This window comes from Charadrius vociferus, unplaced genomic scaffold (assembly GCF_000708025.1).
Source record: "Charadrius vociferus isolate BGI_N301 unplaced genomic scaffold, ASM70802v2 scaffold209, whole genome shotgun sequence".
In the NCBI taxonomy this organism is placed as follows: Eukaryota; Metazoa; Chordata; class Aves; order Charadriiformes; family Charadriidae; genus Charadrius; species Charadrius vociferus.
Genome location: NW_009660387.1, coordinates 73,794 through 80,576, shown reverse-complemented (window position 1 = coordinate 80,576; position 6,783 = coordinate 73,794).

Below are 6,783 nucleotides of genomic sequence, written 5' to 3'. Positions count from 1 at the left end.
TGCATTCCTTTAGCACAGAGCAATTGAAAATTAATTTTTTGAGAGGGTTTTTTTTGACCTCTTCTCTAAATGGAAGTGATCCTCAGAAAATTTTGCATTCGATAAGTAATTGTCCTGGATATAGGCCTTTGCCCTGTAGAAGCATTTTCAGGTGTTTGGAGTGATAAACCATTTCTCTAGAGACCAGTAATCCAGCAGATTGCTGTCATTCTGTCTGTGGCAGATGAGATAGATGTGTAAGTGTGGGTATGCATTTCAGGTGAGTAAATTTAGGCTGCTATTAAACAATCACTTTGGATAATGTAAAGAAAAATGCTTTTAAAGAAGAAGTTTTATGGAGTATATACCTGCTGGATCGTAGATAAATGACTGCTAGAAGAAGAGCTCATTGACAGCTCTCAGCAACGGCGTGTGTGACCATGCTACAGACACATTCAGTCTGAAGCACCTGAATGGGGACAGGGTGGGGACAAGAGGGGAAATTGGGGATGTAAAAGGCAGATTCCAGACTGTGCTGCAAGATGCTCAGCATTCATGCTCAGGCTGTTCTCTCTACTCTGTCACGCAGCAAGTAGTGACAAGATCGGTGACAAACTACAAGAACTTTTTTGAAGTAACTCAAAGGAGAGGAAGCAGGGCAGAAGAGCCATGGGAAAGGTATGGGAAGGGAAAAGAGATGCTGGGGGAAAGGGAGCAGAAAGAAGAATTTCTTCTACTAGACTAACCTTTCTCTCCTCTGTAGTGTTCTTTGGGCAGCCTAGTCTTGCTCTAGGGACAGCTGTAAAAGCTGCAATTTGAGGTAGGTCCTTTGCCTCACCCTTTTGTATTCCCTGCTACCTTATTTCCTCTAACTGAAATAAGCAGGAAACACGCCTGCAGGAACTATGTACGTATTTAAATGGTGCAGATGATGACCCTGTGGAGAGAATGGCCTCGCTTCTTGACTCCACCACTATGCTTCTCTGCCACGGTAGGTAGTTCATTTCCATTTTCTGTTTCAATGCTGCTCCTCTCGCACAGCGTGACACATCTTCCCTCTGCCAGCCTTGAAATGAAGTCAGGCACCTCCCCAGCCCAGGATGGCAGGCTGCCACCCCGGTTTTGCAAGTGGTGATTTAAAAAGAAGGTGGGCAGTTCATTGCGTGGCAGGACTGGAAAAGGCTCTCCAGCTAGAACAGAGGAGTTGCAGTGAAAATTTCTTGAAACGGGGAAACACTAGAATGTTCTTAATTTCAAGGAAACTGTTGATAGATTTTGTGGGTTGTTCACCCAAGATTTATTATGCATGCATATTCAAATAAAGGCCATGATATTTGTTTAGCAGCAAGGGAGCATTAGTGTGTGACCATGCTCTCTTGCCTCCATCCCTAGGATCTGGCCAAAGCAACCTTTCCATGCGCTGTATGAAAAAAAAGCCCCTTGAGCTAACTTCTTTTGATGATGACAACTCAAAACTTTCTTCTGTAGCTTCTTCTAATGCTGTTACTTATCTTCATACTCATTTTCTTAACCAATTGTGCTACAATCTGACTTTCATGCGCATGATCTCAGCCTCTAAGCGGTGCAGAGTTTACAGCCAGGTAGAAATGGAGACACCATCACGTGGCATTAGCTTGGTTCCTCCACCCAAGGAACATGCCCCCATTAGGTCATGCTCAATAGGCACAGAATAAAACTAACAAAGCAAGAAAAGGTTTGCTTAATGCTGAATGGGGAGTAAATAATAAAGTCCGTACCACATGATGATTCAATGGATGAGAGAAACCCTGAGATCTTATAGAGACCCTGTGGAGGGAAAAACGGAGACATGAAAGACTGATGATTGATGCTTAGTATTTGAAAGACATATAAACAAATCCTAGTTAAGTCTCTTTTCTAGGTGAATCACTGCCACCAGTATTAAAATGTCAAAAGATACTAATGTTCAAAATGATTGCTGAGATGGCAAGTTTTTTTCTAAATACCTGGTTTTGGTTGCTCCATATCTTACCTTTAGAAGTGAAATTTCTGCGTTAGCCTTGACTTGGAAATGAAAAATTGGGGACTTTCAAAACTCAATTTTAAACAATGCTGCCCAGCATAAAATAGACTCTCTTGTTCTCCTGAAAAATGTGTGGCTGCCTGACATTTTCTAGCAAAGCTGCTGGCTTTATAATTTTCATTCTTAGGATTTTGACAGGTTGGGGAGAAATGTGAAAGGAGAAATACTACATAGATATTAGGGCTTAGGAAAAATTGCTCTGTATTTGGCGCAAGTTAAATTTCTTTTATTTATATTCAGAAAAAAAGGAATTGCTGGTGACACAGACACTCTTGAAAATATTTTTGAAACCATTCTTTCAGTTACAAATAATTATGCGATTTTATTAAAAGGGTTATCTGGATGTCTCATACAGCTCCTGTGTAGGCATGATAATGCAAGACATATTTTGAGTGAGTGCTCTGAAGTGCAAAGCCCACCTAACCCACCAGCTGGTTACCTGTGGTTGGGTTTGTAGCATTAGAGCCAGGGGGAAAGCAAACACTCAGGGTGTCGTGGGGACAGGACTGCAGACAGAGCAGAATTAATGACAGGCGTGGTGGTGATCAGGGGTTCAGAGTACGTGCTCACCGTGGCCTGGATAAAATGGCTCCAAATGAAATTTTTAAGAATAAGGATTTTTAAGCTCCCTGAATGTTTGGATGGCAGAGAGGATGCACCCTATTTTCATGCCTCTGCAGTGAAAATGTCTGCTTGTGAATGATGACTCGATCAACAGACATTTTTACCTGGAAACATAGTTATGGATCAGTAGTTGAACTGTTATTAACAGAAAAGCAGAACTTCTGTAACAAAACAGGTATCCCGCTTCTGGAGCAGGGGTTTTATACCCACGACCCACAAGCTCGCTGAGCCTCGTAAGGCAAGGGTGAGCAATCGCTCCCTGCTCTGCTGGACTTGACTAAATTGTTCCCAATTAACAGCTCGATAGTAATGGGGGGCCTGAGAGAGACCGTAATGGCTGACAGCGGTCCGCTTTTTTAAAGTCTTTAGGAACCACTGCTCTCACAGCAGAGGTGTGCCTTTTAATTACGTTTTAAATGAATCCCTTTTATCAATGGCTAAGGACAGGCCGTTAGGCAGCCCACCAGTTCTCCACCTAGGCAGTAACCTCTCGCTTGGCACAGATCCATTTCGTTTCAGCAAAGTACTTAAGTACATGCTTAACTTTAACCACCTGAACGGTCCCACTGGAGCCACAGAGATGACTCATGAACTAAAGTTAGGCCCCTGCTTGCGTATCTTGCTGACTGTGGGCTTCTGCAGCATCTACTGCCAGATGTTTGGGAGAGGAAATGAAAGAAACTCTGTAGTGGACAGTTAAGGGAATAATTTACTAACAGAGGAAATTTTGTATTGCTTCCAAATATCTGAAAAGTGATCTAACATGAATGTAGATATTTTGGTAGTCCAGACATAGGTTTAAACCAACTCAGGTCTTGATCTTGTATGTTTATTCCCCTGGTTTCTTCTTTGATGCTCCAGTCTGCCTACATTGGGCTTTATCAACTTTGGGGGTTTGTCCTAATTTATGTATGCATTAATATTCTTCATGCCCTTACCATTAAATAGAAAATTGCTGGGTAGGAACGTATAATAGACGAAAGAAAAATGCTATGCTCAGTGGATGTAACCCTGCATTGTAGAAAGGCTAGAGTAAAAGATGGTAGGGTTTCCAGTATACGTCTTCTTTTGCAATCCATACAGTGGTTTCTTTTCTTTTTTCCTTTCCAGCTTACTCATCTTTCATTTGGATTGTCTTCCAAAAGCTCCTTAAGGGAACACAGCACAACCTCTGCGCAAGTGGCGTAGTGTTGGGATAGTGTTAACAGGAGACTTCAGCCTGAAAAATCTCACAACAATTTTCTATGCCATAAGCGGCACTCATTACAATAAGGTCTTTCATTCAGATTATACAACCCCGCACAATGCCCCACACTGGCCAGCTAATACAGTCAGAGCCCAGTTTTAAATGCAGCCCTTCCCACAAATCAACACACAGGCGGGAGACCTCCAATGGCTTCTCTATAGGATGAACGAGACAATTGTCACTTGCTAGGACCGCGTGCATTTTGTAGAAGTGCTGTTTGTTTGTCTAGCTCTGGGTTATGTGGAGTTTTACAGAAAAGTATTGCAGACTTGTGGCAGGATGACACGATCTGAGAGAGAGAGCAAGTGAAAGATTTATTAGGGGAATCTCCTTCTCCTTGAACACAGCTCTCGCTGAGGGCTGACACTTCATTTCTTCCTGGTGCCACCTCCAAAGGCTTTAATTCCCCAAGTGGCTGCAATAGAATAAAACTCGCCATCTTCTGTCTTTGTCATCCGTGTGGACTTAGCCCAGTGCCTCCTGAAACCACTCTGGACTGATCATACACAGATCACCATATCAGATCTTATCTGAGTTACTTCCACAGGGACAAACTGCCTCAGCTGCTGTTCCATTTGCTGGCAATTTCTGCAGGGAGGTCAATCACGACTGGGTCTAACGCTTACTTTAAAAGCAGGTTGCTCCAGCACAGGCCTGAGACAGGCTAGAAGAGGACTCTGTGAGAAGCCTTGTCTTGCTAATGCATGGCCAGAGGATTTTCTGCAGGGGAATGGAGACCTGCAAGACACCCCTTTCTGCAAGCACCAGCTTCATTTTGAAAAGCACTGGAGAAATAGTACACAAGAGGCCACACTCAAAATATAACTGACTGCTTTAAATTCCTTCTGTATGAGTTCTGCCTTTCCTTAACGTCTATGGGAACTCTGCCAGGAATTGCCCTTGCGCTACAGTTTCTCCCTTGATATTAGTGTCCAGCAAAGCCTGATCTCCGCATTAGCTCAGAAGATGGCGCGACACTAATTTCTAGTCTGAAACAGCAAACAAAGGTGTTGTGAATATGTACCTTATTTTCATCCTATATGACAGCTACTTTTAGTTATGTCATATCCTATATTGCAAACCTCTCTTCCTTGCTAACACTAGGAGGGAAACAAAGGCTTGTTGTTTCTCTGAAGTACTAGAGTTACTCTTAATTTCCACCCAGAAAAGCCCTTCCCACCATTTATTCTGTCCAGAAAAAGATCATAGATAGCAGTGGATGAAACATTGACTGATATTTTAGAAAGTTCCTCCACTGCTGTTTCAGCAGAGGAGCCAGGAAGGGCTAGGATAGCTACAGTTCTTCGGCCCAACTAGGTAGCACTAATTGCCCAAGAAGTCCTTAGGGTGTATCTTTTTTTAAATTGTTACTCAGCTTGCAGTCTACTTACATGCCTATACGATATATACAGCCACCATCAGTGTTGCTCTGTACCAAGTCTAGTATACAGAACAAAAATTAAATACTCAGCTGAGTAAGGGCATTCAAAAAGGTCATATGCTGTTTTCCTCTGGTGGAGAAGGAGGGTTTCTACAGTAGGTAGTTCCTCTCTTTTGTGGCTTTTGAGCAGGGTTTGAGCAAGGAGCCATCCCTCCGGGGAAATCTCGCTTCATTCGGGGCAGCTGCTGGCAGGGCCGGCAGCTCTTGCACAACAGCTTCTCAGACTGGGCAAGCGGGGTGACGACCATTGGTACCAAGCTATTGGTCTGCTTGGACCTGGGCTCACGCACCTAGGCAGGTGGGTCAATAACACTAAGAACTTTATTAAAAAATAGACCTAGACTCATCAATATAAACCGATAAAAAATTGTTTTGGGAGACATGACCTTTCAAAATGTATTAGCTTGCATTTGGGTCTGCCTTAGCTTCCAGTCTGCTGAAGTGCCGACATAACATGCAAAGCCACCATCAGTGTTGCTTGTACTGGATCAGCAACGTCTCACCCTGCTGTGAGTGAGGAAGAAAGAAAGAGAAAGGACACACAATCCCCTTGGCTCCTTCTGCAAAGAGCAGTTGCAGCCCGACTCCTGGCACTCAGGTCTGCCCTGATGGGGCTCCTGTCCATTAGGGTTTGCTGTGTATTGCATCAGGACACTTCTTACTCTGACATGTCTCACTGCTTGGTAAGAAGCAAGAATGCTTTAACACAGAAAAGCTGCATCTTTCTAAATAATGTTACGTCTCCTATTCCGGATTGCAACCTAAACCTTGCTGGGGGATGGGGCCAGGGCAGCCGCTGCCCCTGTACCAGGTCCTGATGCCAGCTGGGTCCTTGGCACTGAGGTCTTAAAACACCTTCCCCGCCCTGGGAGGTCCTGTGCCCAGGGAGTAGGTGGTATCATTTCAGAGATACCTCCCCTTTAGCTCAACTCCGCTGATGTGAAAAAACGGCTTTGTCCCTCCAGGGAGTTTAACTAACATTTGCCTACTGTGGTTTGACCGACAAACTGAAACGTTTCAAGTGGCCTCTCACCTGTAAGGAGGAGAGGAAGAGTTTGGGCTGCAGTCAGCCCCTTCAGTCCTGCTCAGTGAGTGTGGGACATGTCTTTTAAAAAGCAAAAGGTGGTTTTGGATTTACATGGCAAATACTTGACTTGCTGGTAGGCTTAACCGCAACAGCTTCCCAACTCCAGGTTATTTGCTGTGGGCATTGGATATACGACTTTGCTACTCTTTTCAGGCTCACTCTGTTTGGGTTTTTTGTTTGTTTGTTTGTTTTTAATATTACCGTGTACATTTATGGGTGAATTGTTTCATATATATTTCTGAGAAGAAAATTTGTTTTTATAAATGCATGGATACATATAACAAATTAAACTGGTATAATAAAAATAGCAACATCAAAAAAGCTCTTATCCAAGTAAAGAGATT